General features: G+C 46.5%; 1 long non-coding RNA gene across 1 annotated transcript; it reads right to left on the bottom strand.

The window, feature by feature from the left end:
* Positions 1–12,734: 12,734 nt before the first annotated feature.
* Positions 12,735–13,971, bottom strand: LOC147577953 (uncharacterized). Its single transcript, XR_015254165.1, has 2 exons — positions 13,726–13,971; positions 12,735–12,970 (listed from the first exon to the last, which is right to left on the bottom strand). It is a non-coding gene; the product is annotated as an uncharacterized LOC147577953 (long non-coding RNA).
* Between the last annotated feature and the right edge of the window lie 9,159 nt (positions 13,972–23,130).

Raw genomic sequence — 23,130 nt, 5'->3', positions numbered from 1 at the left:
ATAGATGTGGGTGGGAGGGTTTAACTCGGAGGAAGACAAAAGAGAGTACGGTCAGAGCTGGGTTTCAGCAGGTTACCTCTGGTGGTGGCATGAACAAGGTCGAGAGGGGAAAACCCGTCCCTCTGTCACCCGACCACTCACGGCTCCAGGCGCAGAGCTGAGCTGTGGGCACCAGAGGGCGCCATGACCCAGGACACCGGCCTTCTTCCTTTGCTGCCCCGTTTGTGGGCACCTCACCTGCAGCCCTCAGGCTGGTGAGAGCTTAGCCGGGTCACCGCTGCTGTATGGCTGTCAGCACACAAAACCTTGGGAAATCATCTGTATATCATCTTGCTGTTTGGCTTTCTCCTCTATGCAATAACCGACACCGAGGTGCTGGCTGCTTGGACTGGAGGTGCTGTGGAATAAACCGGTAAGATCCTTGGTGTCTTAGAGTGCTTGATCTAAACCAGAGGTTCCCAACGTCTGATCCCTGGGACCAGCAGCATCAGCAACTGCTGAGAACGTGTGAGAAATGCAGCTTCTTGGGGCCCACTCCGGACCCACACAACCAGACATTCGGGGTGGGGGCCCCACAATCTGTTTTAAGAAGCCCTTAATTTGATTCTGGTACATGGTCAAGGTTGCGAATCACCGGTCTAAGAAAGCACTGCACATTGTAATGGGTGACCTCAAAGGAGTGAGGCCAGTGTGCTGCGGAAGGACCCCAACTCAGGAAGGAAAGGCCAAGAGAGGCTTCCTGGAGGAGGTGTCATAGGGAGTCATAGACAGAGTCAGCCAGGCAGAGTGGGGGAGAGAAAGGCATTCCAAGCAGAGAGAACAATTGTACCAAGGCTCATAAGACGGAAGGCTGAGCCTCTTATTCAACTCCAGCAGGAAGGGGACTTACACAAAGAGGCTCAATCTTTGTCCCCCCCATGTACGTTCCTGATTTCTCTCCAGGGGGTCTCATGTTTTGAAAGATGCTCTCTTCCAAAAAGCTGCTCTAAATAATTAATAATTCACTCATTTCCTACTATTTATTAATCAATATATATAGCTCCTATCCGAGTTTCTGATTAGCATGAGATGTCCAGACTTCCTACCCTGAATTAATAATGATAGTAACTACCATTTGCCGAGGGCTCACTCTGGACCAGGCTCAGTGCCAAGTGCCTTACCTGTGCTAACTCACCCCATGGCCACCATAAGCCTCTGAGTGGGGTCCTGTTATCACCCCCATTTCACCGAAGAGGAAACTAATGCTCAGAAGAGGCTGACTTGGCCAAAGGCCCAACAAGAGATGCTCTAACCCGGGTCAGTCCTCCTGTGGGGCGGGCTGGATCCAAATGCTTTCCTGTTCCTTGGGAGGAATGGAGTTCCAGGCCCAAAGAAAGACCCCTGGCCTGTCAGCACATACAGCCTTTCCTGAGCAAATGCACAATTCCTGCTATGCACTGAGAGATGCTAAAATAGCTCATGGTACCCACTTCCATCCTGAGAGTTCCCTAGGGTTCTGGGACTCCAGGCCAGAATCACTGAGCTAGTCCAACATTCCTGCTCCCTCCCAACACCCCCTGTATAGGTAAGAATACGGAAGCCCAAGGAGGGGCAGCGGAGTGGAGGCAGCCTTCCAGGGCCCCCTCAAAGCACTGGCTGAGAGCACAAAACTAGAGAAGAGCTCGCTGGCTCCTGGGCCATTGTCTTGGCCCCTCGTCTCCGCTGCCGATCTCGGCCCCCATCTCTGCCGCCCTCCCTAGCCTCCTTCCTCCTCCAGCAGCCTCTTAGTCCCTGCTCTGTGCCAGGCCCGAGGCACGGGGGATGCCAACGCAATCAGGTACTTCGTACCTGCCTCTCAACCGCGCGTGGGCTATGGCACGTGCTTTTCCTAAGCCGTCTCCACCACAAAGAGGGGTTTGGGGCAGTTGTCGTGAGCTATCTCCTCGTCCACTGGTTTTCTGGACAGAATACAGTATAGTCTAACCCACTTCCCACTCCACCCCCACCTGCCACTCTGCCCTCTGCTCCTACCATGGGCAAGCACCATGCCCCACTAGCACTGCCCGAGATGTTTAGGGGGCGCTGGCTGGCTGCCTCCTCCCTTTCTCCCTTTGGTAATCTGACCTGCTGTATCTGCCCTCTGTCCCTCCTGCCTTCCTGCCATTGATGGCTGGCTGTTAACATCTTTTCTTTTTCTTTTTGTTGTTTTGTTGTTGCGGAAACAGTTTTTATTTACAAATTCATTTTTGTGCACTTTTACTTTTAAAACCTGGGACTTCCATAAGCGCTCTCCAAATTCTCTCCGGAAGAGAATCCGCAGCGGCAGAAAAGGACATTTTGTTTCTACAGGAAGAAAAACGGATTACCATACACAGTAATTGCATGGTATGCAAATTACGAAGTGCATCAAGTACTTTGTAATCAAAAGGTGAAGCAAATGCCCCAGAACCCTGCATTTTTATCGACCCTGCCGTGTTCCTGCAAGAAGAGAACCTCAAAGAAGTCACCGGTTTTGCTCCGAGGGGAGAAGTCCCAACATTTCTATGCCTGAATCTCTGAGAAAAGCACCAGGTAAAACGGTCACACTTTTTGAAGTAAAATAGTCACTAACTGAAGTGTGCACCTCCCCACACCCTTTAACCACCTGCTCAAGGTCAAATCAGAAGTGACAGTAATCTTGCTCCTGCTCCTTTCAGTGGTGACAACCCCTCCACTAAGATTCCCAGCTTCGCCGTTCGCTTTGATTCTCTCTTGAAGAAACTCCTTAAAATTGGCCGCATCCCCGATTCCGTCTTCTCCAGGGTGGGTGCAGTCCAGGGTAAACTTTGTTTCTTTTCTTTGCCCTCTGCGCCACAAGCTTTTTCACGGGTGCCATGGAGGCAGCAGAGGCAGAAAGGGAGGTGGACGCACTCTGCTAACATCTTTTCTCACTTGCATAGGCCCATTGATAGCCAGGCATCACCACCTGCCCGGTGGGCAAGTCCTCCCTAATGTATGTGTTGATACATTAGGTCAAGTTACCTTTTCTGTGCTGGCTCCTAGGAATACAGACAACAGTGGGACATAGTATCTGCCCTGGGGCAGCTCCCAGGCCCGGGTGGGAAGGGGAGCCTGCTGCTATTACCAGCTCTGGGAAAGGCTGACCCAACAAAGGAACTGAATTGCTAAGGGTTCTTTTGCCTTAATGCTAAGGATGTGTACTTGGGCTGCATTTACTGTGCCCCAGCGAGTCCTGGGCGAACACAAGTGGCTTCTCTGGCTCTCTCAGGATAAAGGGCAGTCCTTGCAAATTCTAGCTCCAGAAGGAAGCCAGGGTTCTTGGTGGGAAGTCTCTAAAGCCAGGAGAAGTAGGGGCGCCTGGGTGGCTCAGTCGGTTGAGCGTCCGACTTCGGCTCAGGTCACGATCTCGCGGTCTGTGAGTTCGAGCCCCGCGTCAGGCTCTGGGCTGATGGCTCAGAGCCTGGAGCCTGCTTCCGATTCTGTGTGTCTCTCTCTCTCTGCCCCTCCCCCGTTCATGCTCTGTCTCTGTCTTAAAAATAATAAATAAATGTTAAAAAAAAAAAAATTTAAAGCCAGGAGAAGGAAACAGGATCCAGCAGAAAGCCCTACTTGTTAGCAGATTGGGAGTGTGTCCTCAGAGGCAGACATTTAGTAACCAACTCACAAACAATGCTATATTAGGCCAAAATGTCAGTTTAACTATTTTTAATAAGATTGTTTTTTAACATTGCTGTGAAAGTATTGTGTGCTAGCTGAAAAAATTTTAAGTGACATAGAAAATGTGCATTTCAACTTTTGTTGTCTAAATCATTAACATTTTGGTGTGTATATTTTCAGATCTATGCAATCACATGTAATTATGTATAATTATATACATACATATGGGTGTCTGTTTTATACAAATATGTATGGAGAGAGTGAGAGATCATTTTAAAAACATAAATTAAGGGGCACCTGGGCGGCTCAGTCGTTTGAGCGTCCAACTTTGGCTCAGGTCATGATCTTGCGGTTCGTGAGTTCGAGTCCCCCATCAGGCTCTCTGCTGTCAGCCTGTCAGCGCAGGGCCCGCTTTAGATCCTCTGTCACCCTCTCTCTGCTCCCCCACTTGTGCTCTCTCAAAAATAAATAAACATTAAGAAGTTTTGTAATAAAAAATAAAAATGTAGGGGCGCCTGGGTGGCGCAGTCGGTTAAGCGTCCGACTTCAGCCAGGTCACGATCTCGCGGTCCGGGAGTTCGAGCCCCGCGTCAGGCTCTGGGCTGATGGCTCGGAGCCTGGAGCCTGTTTCCGATTCTGTGTCTCCCTCTCTCTCTGCCCCTCCCCCGCTCATGCTCTGTCTCTCTCTGTCCCAAAAATAAAAAAAAATTAAAAAAAATGTAAATTTAAAAAGTTATAGCATTTGAATACATATGTTATAATATTATCTGTATGATAATGTTACACATATAGGTAATAATATGCTATTCAACTTGAGATTTTTTTAAGATTTTATTTTTTTAATTTATTTATTCTGAGAGAGAGAGAAAGAAAGAGTACACGCCGAGCTACCCAGGAACCTCAAGATTTTATTTGTAAGTAATCTCTATGCTCAACGTGGGGCTCGAACCCACAACCCTGAGGTCAACAGGCACACACTCCACCAACTGAGCCAGCCAGGAGCCCCTCAGCTGGTTGTTTTTTTCCAAAATAGAAAACTAAGGGGCGCCTGAGTGGCTCAGTCATGATCTCACGGTTCGTGAGTTTGAGCCCCGCTTTGGGCTCTGTGCTGACAGCTCAGAGCCTGGAGCCTGTTTCAGATTCTGTGTCTCCCTCTCTCTCTGCCCCTCCCCCACTTGTGCTCTGTCTCACTCTGTCTCTCAAAAATAAAAAATGTAAAAAAAAAATTTTTTTTTAAATAGAAAACTAGGTTGTGGGCCTCTTTCCACATTGGCACAAGTAGATAGGTCTCTCTCATTCTTTATCAGCTATACAATATGGACATACCATAAATTCCTCAATCCTCTGCTGATACATATGCATTTCCAGTCTTTGGTTATTACAAACAATGCTGCAAAGAGCGTCCTGTTCTTTGCTCCCTCTTGCCAGTGTTTCTTTAAAAGAAATTCTCAAAGACAGAGTTAACTAGATCAAAGTCATAATATAAATATAAAGTCTTGATAGAAATTGATGAATTTCTGGGGCACCTGGGTGGCTCAGTCGGTTAAGCATCCAACTCTTGATTTCTGCTCAGGTCATGATCTCACAGTTCGTGAGGTCAAGCCCCGCATCGGACTCTGGGCTGAAAGTGCGGAGGCTGCGGGATTCTCTCTCTCCCTCTTTCTGCCCCTGCCCTGCCTTTCTGTCTCTCAGAATAAGTAAATAAACAAGAACTTAAAAAAAAAAAAAAAAGAAATTGATAAATTTCTCTCCAAAATAATGTGTCCGTTTGCATTTCAGGAGAGGACCTACAGACACTGTGCCTCAACACTGGGTACCCTTTCATTTTTGCCAATCTGATACATGAAAAATATCGTCACGTTGTTTTCATTTGGATCAGTTTTTTGTGTGTGTGGATTCAAGCATCACTTCGTGTGGGTTTTTTTTGGCCACTTGAATGTCATTTTCTGTAAACTGTATTTTCTCGTGTTATGTGCCTATTTTTCTTACTCATCTTTTTCTTTCTCACTTTTCTTCCTTTGTACTTAAAAAAATTTTTTTAATGTCTATTTTATTTTTGAGAGAGACAGAGCGTGAGCAGGACAGGAGCAGAGAGAGGGAAACACAGAATCCCAAGCAGGCTCCAGGCTCTGAGCTGTCAGCACAGAGCCCAACACGGGGCTTGAACCCACGAACTGTGAGATCATGACCTAAGCCGAAGTCTGATGCCTAGCCAACTGAGCCACCCAGGTGCCCCATCCTTTGTACTTTTAAAAAATTTTGGTTTATAAGAGTTCTTTGAGTATCACCTTCTTAGTCCTCATCAGTCATATGGAAAGGAAATCAATTATTTTCTTCAGTTTAGTGTGTCATTTGCTTTGTGTATGCTTTTTCCCCCTATAGAAGTTAAAAAATATTTATGCAGTCAGATCTGTCCATCTTTTTCTTGATAACTTCTGGGATTTGTGTCACGTCGTAGAAAGAATTTCTCTGCTCTGTGATTTCCAAAAACAAGTATTCTCTGATAGTTTATTCTATTATTGTTTTGGTTTTCATTTACACATTTTGGATGAACCTGGAATTTATTTTAGTCTATGCTATGAGTTAGGGGCACAGCTGCATTTTTTTTTCCCAGATGGCCCATCAATTGCCCTTAAATGTATAATATCCTGTCACATATGTGAAATGCCACCTTTATCATGTACCAAATTTCCTATATGTCTAGGTCTGTCTGTGGATTCTATTCCCTTCCTTTGATCTCTCCATCAGTTTCTGAGTCAGTTACACACTTTAATTCTTGCAACTTTTAATATGCTTATACTCTCTTCTGAACGCTTTCTCTTCGTAAGACTTCACCAAATCGGCTGGTGAGCTGCACGCCTTTTTTCTGGCTGTGTTGGTGTCTTTGGAATGAGGTCAAACTGTCTCTTCCAGGTGGTTCTGCATTTCTTTATGTTCATTCATTCATGAGCATAGGCCATGAAGCAGAGTGGGGCTGTGGTGGGATCAAGAGAGACAGAGGGAGAACACAGACAAGGGCCTTGTCTCAAGGACTGATTTTAGTGATTAACCCTCAAGGCCATTGTGATTTCCATGATTCCTGATTCCCGAATTCCAGGGGTGCTTTGCTGCCAGCCCAGGGATCCTCCTGGAAGCCACGCCCAGACCTGGTTGCTTTTGGATGCACTGAGCCATGGCTCAGCCAATGGTAACAGGGCCATAAAAAGTTGGATTTTAAATAAACCTGGCTTCCTCTCCAACACTGTTAGAGAGACCTTATCCAGTTCACTCTGTTCCCATCAGATAAGAAAGAGCCAAAGCAGATGGGGTCATTGGGAACTACGGTGTGCCATGAGGTTTTAGAAATGGATTTTTTTGTGGGGGGCAGGGTAGGAGAACAGAAGAAAGAAACTGAGAAGACTGACTTAGTTAGAAATCACCTATCTTTGAATTCTGGTGGTGGAGAAGGCAGCATGCGGTCAATCTAGTCGTGTGACCTTGAACATGTCAGTTAGCATCTCTGGGCTCCATCTCACAGACACTCGGGGCCAATGAACAGGTGCCAGGTTCCTGTGGTTTTATCTGACCCTCCGACCATCTTTTCTGGGTAGCATCATTACACTCAGTTTATACACAGAAAGCCAAGCCTCAAAAAGGAAATTGACATGCCTGCAGCCAGTCACCCAGAAGGAGCAGAGTTACGATGCAATGGGGATTGGATTCTGAATCCCTCACCGTTTAGGAGACTATCCAACCCCCCTCCCACCCCAGGTCAGGTGCCCTGCTGTGCTACTGGACGTTTCCAAGAAGAGCCGGGAAGAAAGACTTGCCCCATCAGAAATCAGGCCTTCCTCTGAAGCTATATGCTATGAAGGCAGTATGGTACTGCATGGGGACAGACGGGCCCGTAAGAAGGAATAGAGAGACCCAGAGCCACACCCACACATATATGTGACTTCGGGATAAAGCAGACATGGCACATCATGGTGAATAAAGAAAGAGGGTAGAGTAAATGGAGCCTGGAAAAAATTACTTCACAGCATATAAAGAGATAGTTTTATGTGGATTAAGGGCCTACACTTCAAAAAGAAGACTTTAAAACTCTCAGTAGAAATAGAGGCAAATATCTTTTAGAGTTTGGGGTAGAGAAAGATTTCTGAAATACGGCCCCAGAAACATTTACCAAAAAATAGAAGATTGGAAAACTTGACTGTCTTAAAGTTAAGAACTTAGGGGTGCCTGGGTGGCTCAGGCAGTTGAGCGTGTGACTTCGGCTCAGGTCATGATCTCATGGTTCGTAAGTTTGGGCCCTGCGTAGGGCTCTGTGCTGACAGCTCAGAGGCTGGAGCCTGCTCCGGATTCTGTCTCCCTCTCTCTCTGCCCCTCCCTCACTCGTGCTCTGTCTCTCTCTGCCTCAACAATAAAGAAAACTAATAAATAAATTTAAAAAAAAATTAAGAACTTAGAAAGGAAAGCCATCTTAAGGGAAGTGAAAAGCAAGTTATGAGATAGGACAAAACAACCTAAGCCACAAGGGAATAGTATGAAGAATACATAAAGAACTACAAATCAAGAGCACCCGGGTATCTCAGGTGGTTAAGTGACCAACTTGTGCTTTCAGCTTAGATCATGATCTTGTGGTTTGTGGGTTCCAGCCTTGCATCGGGCTCCGCGCTGACAGTGTAGAACCCGCTTGAGATTCTCTCTCTCTCTCTCTCTCCCTCTCTCGCTGCCCCTCCCTACTCGCTCTCTCTCACTCTTTCAAAATAAATTTTAAAAATTAGAAAAAAAAAAAAGAACTACAAATCAGTAAGAAAAACAACACAATAACAACAACCAAGAAAAGAGGACAAAGACTATAAGCAAGATGTTTCAGAGAGGAAGAAACACAGATAGCCAGTGTGAAGAGATGCCAAACATTGTTAGGGATCAGGAAAATGCAAACCAAAGCCTCAGCAAAACACCATTTTACATCCCTTCGATTTGTAGTCGTTAAAAGTCTGATAATCCCAGGTGTGGGAAGGGGTGTGGATCCCTAGGACCTTCTGCACATTGTTGGCAGGCACGTAAACAGTGAAACCACTGTGGAAAAGTCTGGCATCATCTTCTGAAGCTGAGCATTTACAGAGCTTACGACCCAGCAACTTTACCCGTATATCTACATAGTAAAGCCTGGAAACCATCTGGGATCAATGGCATTACTTATTCATAATTGTTCATCCCTTCTTCACCCTTGCCAGGTCTCCCTGTTGGCAAAGATTCTTTCCCGGTAGAGCTACAGCTGACCCTCAGCCTCCCAGAATGAGAACTTCTCGGTGCTATGAGCCATTGAAATATTCCAGTCTTTTGTTCCTGTGGGAAATGCTGGGAAATGTCCATTTCAAATGCCCATCAATGGAAGAGTGGTGAATAAACTGTGAAATGCTCACACACGATATACAAGAGACAGCAGTCAAAATAAATGAGCTCCAGGGACATTCTTAAATATAAATTAATCTTACCAATTTGACACTCAGCAAGAAAAGTAAATCTCAAAGGATTATATGCAGTATAATATCCTTTCGTAAAGTTAAAAACGACTAATGTGAAAAGGATTCTAGGGGAGCCTCGGTGGCTCAGTTGGTTAAGCATCTGACTCCTGGTTTTGGAGTCACGGTCAGGTCATGGTCCCACAGTTCGTGAGATCAAGCTCCACGTTGGGCACTGCTCCCTCTCTATCTACCCCTCCCTTGCTCTCTCTCTCTCAAAATAAATGAATAAATATTAAAAAATGATTCGTTAGGGGTGCCTGCGTGGCTCAGTCGGTTGAGGGTCCGCCTTCGGCTTAGGTTGTGATCTCGCAGTCAGTGAGTTCGAGCCCCCTGTCAGGCTCTGTGCTAACAGATCAGAGCCTGGAGTCTGCTTCAGACTCTGGGTCTCCCTCTCTCTCTGCCCCTCCCCTGCTCACACTCTGTTCTCAAAAATGAATAAACGTTAAAAAATTTTTTAATGATTTTTTAAAGGAACATATATAGTTGCAATAAATTATGATACGAAAAAGGAAAACAAGGAATGACGAGCACAGGATCCAGAGCGATTGGTACCTCACTAGGGGGAGTAGGGCCGGGTTATCCATTGCGCATAGTGGACTCAGTGCCTTAAGTCCATAATATTTGTAGCACCCGTTGAAATGTTTAAATTTCCTTTAAATCAGAAGCAAAGGTCAAAGTATAATGTATAATATAAATATATTCTTTATATCAATGCAGTTATATAATAAACGTGTGTGTGTGTGTGTGTGTGTGTGTGTGTGTAGGAAGAGGCCCACAAAGGCAGAAGCATCCAGATCCATGAAAGTCAAAACGTGGTACTGGGTCAGACAGAGGATGGGATGAGGGAATTTATGCTACTCGTAGAGTATAGCCAAAATTCTGGCTTTGGTTTTGGGTAACATGTTATGTTACTACAAATAACTAAACCAAGCGTAATATACATGGACAAACATTAACGGTGTATCACAAGCCAAGGGTTAGGATCATTTATTTCTGTCACCTAGGGTCCCCTTGAAAAACAGTTAGCAAAGACACTAAATGTTGGATTTGTAAACACCTTTCAAATAAAAATTTTTCAAGGTTTTTACTCAGAGATTTGAGCTTGCTTCTGTGAACATAAATTTTTAGATCAGATTTTGTATTTGCAACAGCTACACAAAATTCCCAACTGAAACTTTAAAAAATATCTTTAATGTTTATTTATTTTTGAGAGAGAGAGAAGGTAAGGGAGGGACAGAGACACACACACACACACACACACACACACACACACAGAACCTAAAGTAGGCTCCAGGTTCCCAGCTGTCAGCACAGAGCCCGACGTGGGCTTTGACCTCACAAACCGTGAGATCATGACCTGAGCCAAAGTCAGATGCTTAACTGACTGAGCCACCCATGAGCGACCCCATCGAAAAATTTAAATATAGTTACCTCTACAAGTTACTATCACCACTTTTTTTTGCCAGCATTTAAGGACTTATGACAATTGAAATTTTATTTAAAGAATCTAACAGCCCTTCCTTTTCTGTCATTGATGAATGAAATGGATTAAAATGATGTAAATGGACTTTGAATTCAATAGGACTCTGTGGTATCGAGGATTTTAAAGGACTAATGAAGCCCTTACTTGCAGAATGTTCGAATGTTACTTGCATTGTTACAGCGGTCACCCTGCAGCTACTCTGGGCACCATCAAAAGAACACAGCCACCAGGGAGAGGTCCAAGTTTTTTGGAAGCCTGAGGTCTGCACATTTTGGGGAGAGGAGCTCTTTCAGATAAAGATTATGAAACGACAAGCATAAAATGAGTCTGAATAGGAGATTGCATTACTGGGCCCAATTCTTCACCTCTCCTTGTGTATACATTTCTGCCTTGTGACTTTGCAGGTCTGGCCACTAAAGGGGCAGAATAGATTTCCATGGTTCTTGATACTGGACTTGGCCACATGACTTGCTTTGACCAATGGAGTGGGGTGGAAGTGACAGCATGCCATTTCTAAGGCCGCTTTGCTTGCCATCATCACAAGAAGGACATTTCTTGGTTAGCACACTGGTCCCAGGTGGAAGCTGAGACCCTTGGAGCTGAGCCGTCCCGCTGAGCCTGTCACAGATCATCTGACCACAGCTGCTCTAGCCTAGAGCTGAAGGGCCCCAGCAGATCTGCAGACCTATGTAAATACATAATTATAGTTGCAAGCCACTGAGTTTGGGGGCATTATGGCAGGATGACAGCAATAGCTAATGAATTTAAGTGTAAGAAGATGTATTCATAATGAGAGAATAAATCACAACAGATTATCAAATTTTAACAGCTGACCGATAGCTCAAAAGTCGCAGAATCCAGAAAAGTACGTAATATTATTTTAAATTGCCTATCTGACATTCCTTTACTATTTCCTACATTTGGGGCTGCTTTTTCTTTGGTTGCCCCTTCACACTCACGACAGCGATTTTGTATGTCTGTGTTTCCATACCAAGAAGAAAGAGACGATTCAGCTTTCTCCCTCCAGCACGGTGTATTCTCCAGCATGGACGAAAAATGGTGTTGATAATTCAGGAAAGTTTCTTCCCGTTTCACAAATAGCCACGTTGTGTAAATTTTCAGGATTGTTCTCAAACTCAGGAAAACTTCTGTCAAGTTTCTTTCAGGACACCTGAAGGCTTCTTGTGCAAGCGTCTAATCCTAAGTCCTCTGTTCACTGATGACACTCATTGTGGTTTGCCATCCATGTCCTTTCGTAGGGGCACAACACACCTTTTATTTATTTTAAAAAAAATTTTTTTTTTTAATTTTTTTTTCAACGTTTTTATTTATTTTTGGGACAGAGAGAGACAGAGCATGAACGGGCGAGGGGCAGAGAGAGAGGGAGACACAGAATCTGAAACAGGCTCCAAGCTCTGAGCTGTCAGCACAGAGCCCGACGCGGGGCTCAAACTCACGGACCGTGAGATCATGACCTGAGCCGAAGTCGGCCGCTTAACCGACTGAATCACCCAGGAGCCCCAATGTTTCTTTATTTTTGAAAGAGAGAAATGTTTCTTTATTTTTGAAAGAGAGACAGAGTACGAGCAGGGGAGGGGCAGAGAGAGGGGGAGGGGCAGAGAGAGGGGGAGGGGCAGAGAGAGGGGGAGGGGCAGAGAGAGGGGGAGACACAGGATCCGAGGCAGGCTCCGGGGCTCCGAGTTGTCAGCACGGAGCCTGACTCGGGGCTCGAACCCACGAACCGTGAGACCATGACCTGGAGTTTTTTTTCTCATATCGTGTCCATGTGATCCACTCCTTCATGTTAAGTGGATCATGAAAGATTCCAGGAGCCTCTGCACACCTGCTTTTCACACTGACCCATCCGTCTTAGGGATGGGTACTGCTTTGGGAATGATCTGAAATTTTTTGGTTACAATTTCCTTCATTGATTTCATTGTTCATTTTTAAGGCTTTTACTTCATATTCTACTAAGTTTTCATGTTTGCATCAGCTATTTAATATTTAATATTTATGTCCGTTATTTAATATGCTTGCCAGTTATCTAATAATATATATTTAAAGATGACAAAAAATAAGAAGGTACCCTTACATAGACTTCCAAATCAGCAATCTGTGATTTCTCAGTGGTTTTATTGAAACTCAGATGCCTCTCCTTCAGACAGACTCAAACACCTCTCCCCTCGACTCAGAGAGCCTTTCTTGTCACTTTCCAGTCTGGGACCCTCCTTTCTTTTCCTTTGTAGCAGTTGACCTGAGATTCGTTATACGCTGATGTGTTTATCGGCCGTCTCCTCTGGCAGAAGCTAAGGGAGTTTTGGGTCCTTTAAACGCCTCAGCCCTAGAACATTGATAGAAAAATAAACAACAAATGTTTGTTGAGTGAATGAGTGAGTGAGTGAGTGAGTGAAATCACGTAAGTGACGCCAGAGCATGTCTGCACTGTGGTTCCTGTCCAGATTCTCCACCCATTTCCAGGGCTGGTAAGAGCCCCAGTCTACTGGGAGCTGCTGTGGGCCTAAACCCCAGCCAAGCTCCCCAGGCACATCTCTCGACTCAAACAACCTCCATCTGCAGCCTATTTTCCATGAAACAAAGGAACAGATTCCCCAAACCAAAGTCTCTTCTCAACCTATGATTACTTCCCCTACCTTTATATCGTTCATACGCCACGATTTGGCTCGACACACGCTTTTTACTCCCCTTAAACTATTAACCCCATTGCGCCCTCCAGCTCAGACTGGGGTCATCACGTCCCTCCTCATGTGAGCGGGACCATTTTCCCTTCTCCAGGTGCTCGGATGGAGAATCCACACGCATGGGCGCCGCGTCTCTCTGCCCCTGCTCCCAGTCTGATGGGGCGCGCCTTCTTGACCGCTCTCTGATCTCCGAACCGCTCACTGACACATGGCATCTCTTTCCCCACAGCCTACACCCCAACATAAGCGCCAGAGACTAGTCTCCCACTGGGGTTCTCCGCCAGTCTCTGGAACGGTTTGTTACGATCACCGCCCTAATCAAAACCCCCAAAGGCTTCCCAACCTCCGCGGATGAAGCCGCAAGGCCCACGTGACCCGCCCCACCCTGCACACTCACCTCTACCTCTGCCCCCCTGTTCTCTGCGCTTCCATCGCTCTGCCCTCCTCTGAGTCCCTCCAAAATGCCGAGCTCTCTCCTGCGGCTTTGCACATGCTCTTCCCTCTGCGTGCAACACCCTTCAATTCCCGCTTGGCCTGGCGTCTCCTGCGCTTCCTCGGTCTTGGCTTTAGATGTCATATCCCGTGAGATGTGACCTATCCTTGACCCTCCGGACAAGTCCGGGCCATCTGTTTCATACCCCCATTGTGCACTTTCCTTTTCCTTCCTGATACATCTCAGAAACAGGTAGTTATTTGTATAATTAGTTTTTCAGTGTCTGTCTTCCCCGAAGACAGCAATCTCTGCAAGGCAAAAAAAAAAAAAAAAAAAAAAAAAAAAAAAAACTTGTATTCCAATAATAGCCAACGTGCGTACAGGCCTTACTATGTGCTGGGTAATATTCTAAGCACTTTGCCTTTATCATCTCATTCAATCCTCACAGTAACCCCTTGAGATAGATCTGTATCTTTCCTGTTTGAAGAGTGAGGAAACTGAAACCCAGAGAGGTCCAGGAACCTGCCCAGGATGCACAGCTAAAACTGGTGGAACCAGGATTGGAACCCAAGCTGTCTGTTCCAGAGTCCTTGCTTTTTCCCACTTCCCTTACTGCCTTCCATGTCTATCTTGTTTCCCATTATATCCCCAACACTCAGCAGAAGATGCATAACAGGTGTTTCATACATACTGACCAAATGTAGGAATAAACACGCACCTGCTGAGCACCTACTAAATGCAAAAAGCACTATGGAGAAATTAAAAATATGGGTCCTACCCTCCCGGAGCTTTAACTCTAAGAGCATGAGGAAAAGAGAAATTTTTCTTGACGGGAGCATACAAAAGAGGTTCTCAGAGGAGGTGTGTTTTTTTTGTTTGTTTGTTTTTTTTAATTTTTTTTTCAACGTTTATTTATTTTTGGGACAGAGAGAGACAGAGCATGAACGGGGGAGGGGCAGAGAGAGAGGGAGACACAGAATCGGAAACAGGCTCCAGGCTCCAAGCCATCAGCCCAGAGCCCGCCGCGGGGCTCGAACTCACGGACCGCGAGATCGTGACCTGGCTGAAGTCGGACGCTTAACCGACTGCGCCACCCAGGCGCCCCAGAGGAGGTGTTTTTGATGTTTCTCCAAGAACAGAGGACAGATAAGAGGACGGAAATGGGCTGGAGGGCAGAGGAAAGGGGAGCAGGGAGGCAGACACTGGGGTGTTGGGGGTGGGAGCCAGCAGCCTGGGAGGGGGGCCCGCGTGCTGGGGTGAGAGGGCTAGAGCAGGGGCGCGCACGCCGAGCTGAGGGCGCCCAGAGGAGGGCCTCACCCTACCAGACGGAGGAGAGGGCGCCAATGCGGGCCTCCAGGGATTAGTCCATTTTGCTGGGGAGGAAGCCTTTGTGGGAAAGCACGACCAACCTATGCAGAGTGCACAGGCAGGAAACTGCAAAGGGTGTTCCGGAAACACAAGCATGTTCTGTGGGATATTAATAGGGTTTCACAGTCAAACTCATTTGGAAAATTCTGGATTGAACAAGGGTAACAGATTTCTTTCCTGAAGGCTTTCTCAGAACCCTTAGTGTACGAAAGTGCATTGCATCTACAAGACAGGGATACCATCTCCAAAAATGGCTGTAGACTAGTTTATTATTAACCTGACAACACATTAGTTACAAAGAGGGAAGCCTGGATGGTTCAGTCAGTTGAGCATCCGACTTCCGGATGCTCAGGTCATGATCTCACAGTTTGTGGGTTCGAGCCCCATGTGGGGCTTCGTTCTGACAACACAGAGCCTGCTTGGGATTCTTTCTCTCTCCCCCTCTCTCTCTGCCCCTCCCCCTGTTCGTACTCTATCTCTCCATACCTTTCTCTCTGTCTCCAACAAAAAACAAAAAACTTACAGAGATGGCAGAAAAAGGGGCAGGTAAAATAGCCTGGGGTGGGGGCACCTGGGTGGCTCCAGTCGGTTAAGTGTCTGACTTCATCAGCTCAGGTCACGATCTCACAGCTCGTGAGTTCGAGCCGCATGTTGGGCTCTGTGCTGACAGCTCAGAACCTGGCACCTACTTTGGATTCTGTGACTCCCTTTCTCTCTCTCTGCCCCTCCCCCACTCATTCTCTCCCTCTCTCTCTCTCTCTCTTTCTCTCTCTTTCAAAAATAAAGAAACACTTAAAAGTATAATTTAAAATATCCTGGGGTGTCCCAAATTTTGACCTCATGCTAGAGGCCGTTGGAAGAGTAAAGGACTGTTTAGCAGGGAGGGGCCTTGACCGCGGCTGGGGGGTAGGAGGCCATCTCTGCGGCTCACATGGGTAACGGATATGAGGAAAGAGAGAAACTGACATTTATTGTCCACTTACGCATCTGGCCACTGTGTTCGTGCTTTACATATACACATGTATTTGGTCTTCTTTCTAACTCTGCAAAGCTGTGTGCTGTTTTCCCTGCTTGAAAATTGAGGAAACTGAGGCTCAGAGAGGCGATGACTAGCATTTGTTAAGTATGTAATATGCTCTAGGAACATTTCTGAGTGGTTTATAGACCACAGCTATTATGGACCAGAGCCAGGACTTGAACCCAGACTATCTGACTCCATGGCCATGCTAACCACTCCATATTTTGTTCTGGACATTCAGTATAAATCTTCGTATATTAAACTGTGAGATGCCAGGGGTCATGAGCCATGGCTTCCGCAGGAACCAGGAGCCAGCTCAGGCCTAACCCTATGTGGGTTTCAACAAATTCATCCATTCGTTCGCTCATTCATTCATTCATTCATTCAACAAGTATCTATTGAGCACCTTTGATATGCCAGGCACTGTTCTAGGAGCTGGGGATAAAGCAATGGAAAAGGGAGAAAAGACCCCTGTTCCCAGGGCAACTACATTCTAGTGGGGATCCAGACACTAAACAAAGACAACAATGCGCATGCAAGAAAAACATCAGCCAGTAATTCATGCAAAGAACTAGAAGAGGGTTCTATGGCAAGCAGTTGACTGGTTGTTAACAGCCTTCTAAGGAGTTGACATATTAACCGACTCCCAAATGATAAGAGGAAACCAGCCATCTGAACATCAGGGGTAGAGCATCTAGACAAAAGAAACAGCAAATGCAAAGACCCTCACAGGGGAATCAACTGAGCATGTTTGGGGAACAGAGGGAAACCCAGTGCAGCTGGAGTATCGGTTAGTGAAGGGAGACAGTGAGGAAGGGACCACATCTTGGAAGCTTCATCAGCCAGAGGAAGAGTTTTATTATTATTATTTTTATCTCAAGATAACATTTTTAATTTATCTTTGTACTTTCCCCTCACTGATTTAAGTAGCCAACACAATATTTTTATAAAATAGGTACACAGTGAATGTTTATTGAATGAACTGAAATAAGCTAAATCCCAAAGGCCTGGTTTGGTGCTAAAATTATCTTCTTTTTTTTTTTTTTTTTTACTTGTTTTATTTTTTATTTTTTTTTAATTAACATCCAAATTAGTTAGCATATAGGGCAACAATGATTTCAGGAGTAGATTCCTTAGTGCCCCTTACCCAATTAGCCCATCCCCCCTCCCACAACCCCTCCAGTAACCCTCAGTTTGTTCTCCATAGAGTTTTATTATTTTTTATAATTTATTATTTGTTTCAAAATATGATAGAAGCAGTTGGAGAGTTCTAAACAGGGAAATGGCATGATCTGACTTTTTAAAGTTAATAGGCTTTATTATTTTTTTTTTTACATTTATTTATTTTGAGAGAGACAGAGACAGCACAGCAGGGGCTGGGGGGTGGGAAACAGAGAGAGAGAGAGAGAGAATCCCAAGCAGGCTCCATGCTGGCAGCTGCAGGGCCTGATGCAGGGCTCGAACCAGCGAACTGTGAGATCATGATCTGAGCTGAAACCAAGAGTCAGACACAACCGACTGAGCCAGCCAGGTGCCCTTAGGCTTTATTTTTTAAGGTAGTTCTAGGTTCTAGGTTTAGAGTAGTTTTTTTTTTAAACATTATTTTTGAGGGAGAGAGATCATGTGCGCGTGCGCACACACACACACACACACACACACACACACACACACACGAGCGGGGGAGGGACAGAGAAAGAAGGAGAGACAGAATTCCAAGTAGGCTCCATACTGTCAGGGCAGAGCCCACGAACCATGAGATCATGACCTGAGCAGAGGTCAAGAGTTGGACACGTAACTGACTGCACCACCCAGGCACTTAAAAACTTAAGGGGAGGGGCGCCTGGGTGGCGCAGTCGGTTAAGCGTCCGACTTCAGCCAGGTCACGATCTCGCGGTCCGTGAGTTCGAGCCCCGCGTCGGGCTCTGGGCTGATGGCTCAGAGCCTGGAGCCTGTTTCCGATTCTGTGTCTCCCTCTCTCTCTGCCCCTCCCCCGTTCATGCTCTGTCTCTCTCTGTTCCAAAAATAAATAAAAACCGTTTGGAAAAAAAAAAAAAAAAAAAAAAACTCTTAAAAAAAAAAACTTAAGGGGAAAGTACAGAGAATTCCCATATACCCTGTACCCCCAACACACACACACATACACACACATACACAATTTCCCCTATTATTAACACCATGCATTAGTGTGAAACATTCAATACAATTAATGAGCCAATATTAATCCATTATTATTAATTGAAGTCCACAGTTTACATTAAGGTTTACTCTGTGCTCTACAAATGTGGTAATGAATGACATCTTTCCACCATTACAATATCATATAGAATAATTTCACCGCCCAAAAAACTCACCTGTGCTCCACCTGTTCATCCTTCCCTCCCTATGAAAACCCTGGAAACCACTGATCTTTTTACTGTCTCCATAGTTCTGTCTTTTCCAGAATGTCATGTAGTTAGAATCGTACACTATGTAGCCTTTTCAGACTGGCTTCTTTCACTTGATCTGACTTTTTAAAAGATCACGTTGGTTGGTTTGTAGAGAATAGATTGAAAGGGGACAATATGACAGCAGGCAGGCCAGTCAGAAGGTGAAGCAGTTGTCTGGGGCTCAGACAAGCGGGTGGCCAGGTTGGTGGGGGAGAAGTGGATGGCCTCGGACACCTGTCCTGGGCTCTCGGATCTGCAGGTAGACTGGCTGCAGAGGGTGGTCGGGGGAGGAAAAAGTTAACGGTTACACCACAGGGTTGAACAGGTCCGAGAGAGAGCAATGGTATAAAGTTTTCATAGATATTGCTGTGATTTTTTTTTTTATTTACTTAAGTAAAAAGGATTTTCCTCCTCGAATTGAAGAAACAGATCCCAAAACATCTCCTTGTGTGCTTAGGATCACCCAGAAACCAGGTCTCCCTTGGATGGCAGAACTCCAGCCTCCTCATCCAGAACTCTGCCATTGGCTGCCAGCCCCCGATCCCTCAGTGTCTTTGTTACGTATCTTCTCTTCTCCGGTGGTCGTTTTGTTACATAATCAATAAACCACTAACAGAAGAAAAAGGCTTCCAGATTTATATACTGCTGAGTCCCTGACTGGAAAACCTTCCCCTCTGCCCTCCTTAAAACCCTCCTGGCTTCTCAATGCACCTGGGGGAAAATACCCGCTTGGAATTGAATCTCAGCAAAACTGCTTGTTAACTTATCCTGACCCCTGAATTACTTCAGCTTATTTTGGTCTCAGGTGGCTACTCTAAGTCAAAAACAAAAACAAAAAAAAAAAAGTGGAGGGAGGGGAAATTGATGGATTTCTTGGGAGACTATGGAGGCACATCACAGATCGAAGGCTGAGGAGTTGAATAAACAATCAGTATGAAGGACAGGTCCAGGGTCCTTCTGGGGACAGGGCTACTGTGACCAGATCCTGTGTCTCTCTACTGCATTCACCATCCTAGAAGACACTGGATGGTCCCAGCTTGGGTCTAGAGGGCACTCACCCCTGCTCAGGACTGTCAGATCTTGGGGAGGGAGCTCAGTGCCACATAGTACCAACTGGGTGGCTGCCCGTGAAGGCAAAATCTTCACAGGGGTTGGAGCTGCTAACGCCCCACCGGACAGTGTTGGCCATCTGTCCCCAGTAATCCCTTAACTCAATCCCAGCACTTCTCTGAATGTCTTGTAATCATTTCTTGACATGCATTTCCCTTTCACTGGGCAGTGGGTTCTTCAGGGACGTGGCCTCAACTCACTTAGCTTGGCATGCTGCAAAAGAGGTCCCCCAGGTGCCGTCCTCTCTTCTTCTACATTAGCTTGGATTTTTAGCTAGGCTCATGGCCTCCCAACGTAACGACATGTCCCAATTTACTTTGCAGCTTGGGGTGACCAAGTGACAAAGTTCTGACTAATGCATAAGAACGAGGATGATATGAGGGGCGCCTGGGTGGCTCAGTTGGTTAAGCATCCAACTCTTGGTTTCATGGACTCTTGGACCATGATCTTGGTCATGATCTCACGGTTTGTGGGTTCGAGCCCCACATAGGGCTTTGTGCTGACAGCCCCACATAGGAGCCTACTTGGGGTTCTCTCGCTCTCACTCTCTCTCTCTCTCTCTCTCTCTGCCCTTCCCCCACTCACACTGTTTCTGTCTCTCTCAAAATAAATAAATAAACTTTAATTAGGAGGAGAAGAAGAAAAAAAGAATGGGGATGGTTATGAGCCACTGCCAGTCATATGTTTCCTGGGATGGGGCATGCCCTCCCGTTCTCACCCTCCTCCTGCAGGCTGGAAGGTGAACGGGTCCTATCGGACCACGTGGAAAAGAACAACTCCTTAGGGATGGCAGAGTCACCAGACAGAGAGATCGGGGTCCCTGACACCCTGAAGCCGTCACATCCGCTTTCAATTCCCTCCCCCCCCCAGAATATCCTAAAAGACAGCAAAACCTGTTTTCTCTTTAAGTCTTCCTGCTAGCATAATCCTAATATAACCCACATTAATAACCATGCTTCACATGGTGACTGACACTTAGTAAATACTCAGTAAATTACGGTTGAATTATGAAATCAATTGCAAAAAATAAGAAATCCTCGATTCCAGCATTTAACCCATCACCTGTTTGCATGTTCCCTTTCAACTCTTCTCCACATGCAGGTGATAGTTATAATAGAGGTATAATTAGAGCAGAAATATAATTTTATACCAGCCTTTTCCCTTTAACAGTAATTGCAAGTAAACATTTTCCATGTTAAGTCAGATTATCATAGTTTTAAATGGGTGTGTAATTTTCCAACAAAGAGATCAACCATGATTTACCCAATCACTCCCTCATTGTTTGATACGTCCATTTTTTCCTTTTTTTTTTTTTTTTTTGCAATTAACTGATAACGTTGCAAGGAAGCTACTGATGACTCTAGTTTTTTGCCCCTTATTTTTGACAGATTTCTTACTGTCTGTTCTAGTATCTTGGAGTACCCTCGACCTTCACCGGCCACCCTCAAGCTTTGTCATTTCCAGTTCGCTTCGGAATGATGGTCACGATGAGATGAATAATTATAAGTGCAACAGGTGCGTTGCTGCCCACTGATTACATAACTGCGCCATGCTGGGCACTGGTCCCACGTCTGTAACTGCATGTCTATATATACCTCCTCTTGTACTTGCCACATCCCAGGCAAAGTGGCAAAAAGCACAAGTCCCAGAGTTAGACTGGATTCGAATCTTGACAAGATTGTTTCCTGTGAGACCTCGGGGACCCTACCTAACCTCTCTGTGCCTCTGTCTCCTCATCTACAAAGTGGAGATGGTAACATTCTCTGCATGGGGTCGCCGTGGGCACCAAGGGAGAGAACAAATTACAGCTGGTGTTTCTCGAGCGCCTACTAGGTGCCAAGTGCTGTGCCAAAGGCTTTGCGGTAATGACCTCATTTGTTCCTTGCCAGAGCATCGGGGATAAATGCCTCCGCCCCAATTTTGCAGACGAGGCACCTGAAGCTCAGAGCACAGACATGCGGCATGGAGCTGAGTGCTTCTCGCACAGGGCGGTCCTTGGCGTCAAAGCCCCAAGTTCCTTCCAAAAGGATCCTTCTCTTTATGGCATTTACAGAGCCAGAGCCTGTGCCCCCAAAGCCCAGCTTCTGCAGCACAATCTCTCCCTCCACCTGTCCCCCACCCCATCCAGCAACGGGCAGCCTGCTTTTCAAACCTGCAGAACAATCCACTGTCCTTCCCACGGCTACCACTACAGCATGGAATACCCCAGAAGCCCAGTTAGGAACTATAACCATTTGTCCAGCATTTCCTCTGGCCAGACCTTGTGCTTGGTGCTTTACGTCATCATCTCCTTTAATCCTCAAAACGGTCCTAGGGCATAAGCACCGTTACCCCTTAATGCAGGCCAAGAAGTGAGTGAGACAGTCACAGAAGTGCTGGGATTGAGTTATGGGATTACTGGGAACACCACACTTTACAGGTGGGGAGACCCAAGCCCGGACTGGAAAAGCAAGTGGCCCCGTGTCATAGGATTACCGCACGGAAGAGCTGAGAGTTGCAGCCAGGCAGGGGAATGCAAGCCTGGCGTCTTGCTGTCCTCACTCGCCATCCTCGCCTGGGATGGCGGTTTCCAGGGGACGGGGAAGGTCGTGGGGTGATGGTCCCAGGTTGCCACTGCCGACGCCACACAGAGGGCACCAGCACAGTGCGCAACCCCCCCCCCCCAAGGCCCACCTGGCCTCTCATGGCCCGAGGCACAAAGGCAGGGGCCCGATCCAAGTTAGTGTTGTCGGATGAGTTCTCTGTGCCGCCCCTGAAATAGCCCAATTCTGCAGCTTCTGCTCCGGGAGGCGGCAGGCAGCTCCCGGAATAGCTCTTTCCTCCTGCAAGGTGACCTAGTTAGTTGGTTCCTCTCGTCATGTGAGGTTGGCTGAGCAAGCCATTCACCTGCCTCCCTCTACACAGAAAAGGCTCAGTCCAGCACTTTCTTCTCCCCCTTCCCCCAGTGCTGCTCCAGCCTCTCCCCCCTGTTCACTCATCCTGGAAGTGTGGGGAGTGGGTAGTAAGACACTGAGCTTCGTGGCCTCAAAACACGATCACGAACATCATCGTGCTTCCTTCCCACTGCAGATGGAAAGGGAGGGCTTACTATCATCCCATTTCACAGGGGAGGAAATGCACAGAGAAGGTAACAACATGAGCAAGGACACACAGCGGGCAGGATGCAGAGCCAGGATGTGCCTGGCACCGAGACCTGTGTTTTCACGGGGTCCTGAGCAGCCCGGTCGCCGTCTCCTCTCTCAGGAGCCCCAGTAACTACACCTGCCCCCCTCCACCCCCACCCCGATCCCTGCCTGTGATGCGTCTCCCAAACACCAGTGGCAGGATGGGCTGCAGAGCTTGAGATCAAAGACCTCGAGGTCCACCAGACCAGGGTTGGAGCTGCGGTTTGAACTTCGGCATTTATCAACTCTGTGACCTCAGGCGAGCTGCTTTCCCTCTCTGGGA

The sequence above is a fragment of the Puma concolor genome, chromosome C1, assembly GCF_028749965.1.
Source record: "Puma concolor isolate L17-30 chromosome C1, mPumCon1.1.hap2, whole genome shotgun sequence".
Classification (NCBI taxonomy): Eukaryota; Metazoa; Chordata; class Mammalia; order Carnivora; family Felidae; genus Puma; species Puma concolor.
The sequence above is the reverse complement of the archived record's forward strand: the minus strand, read 5'-3'. Positions and strand labels throughout refer to the sequence as shown.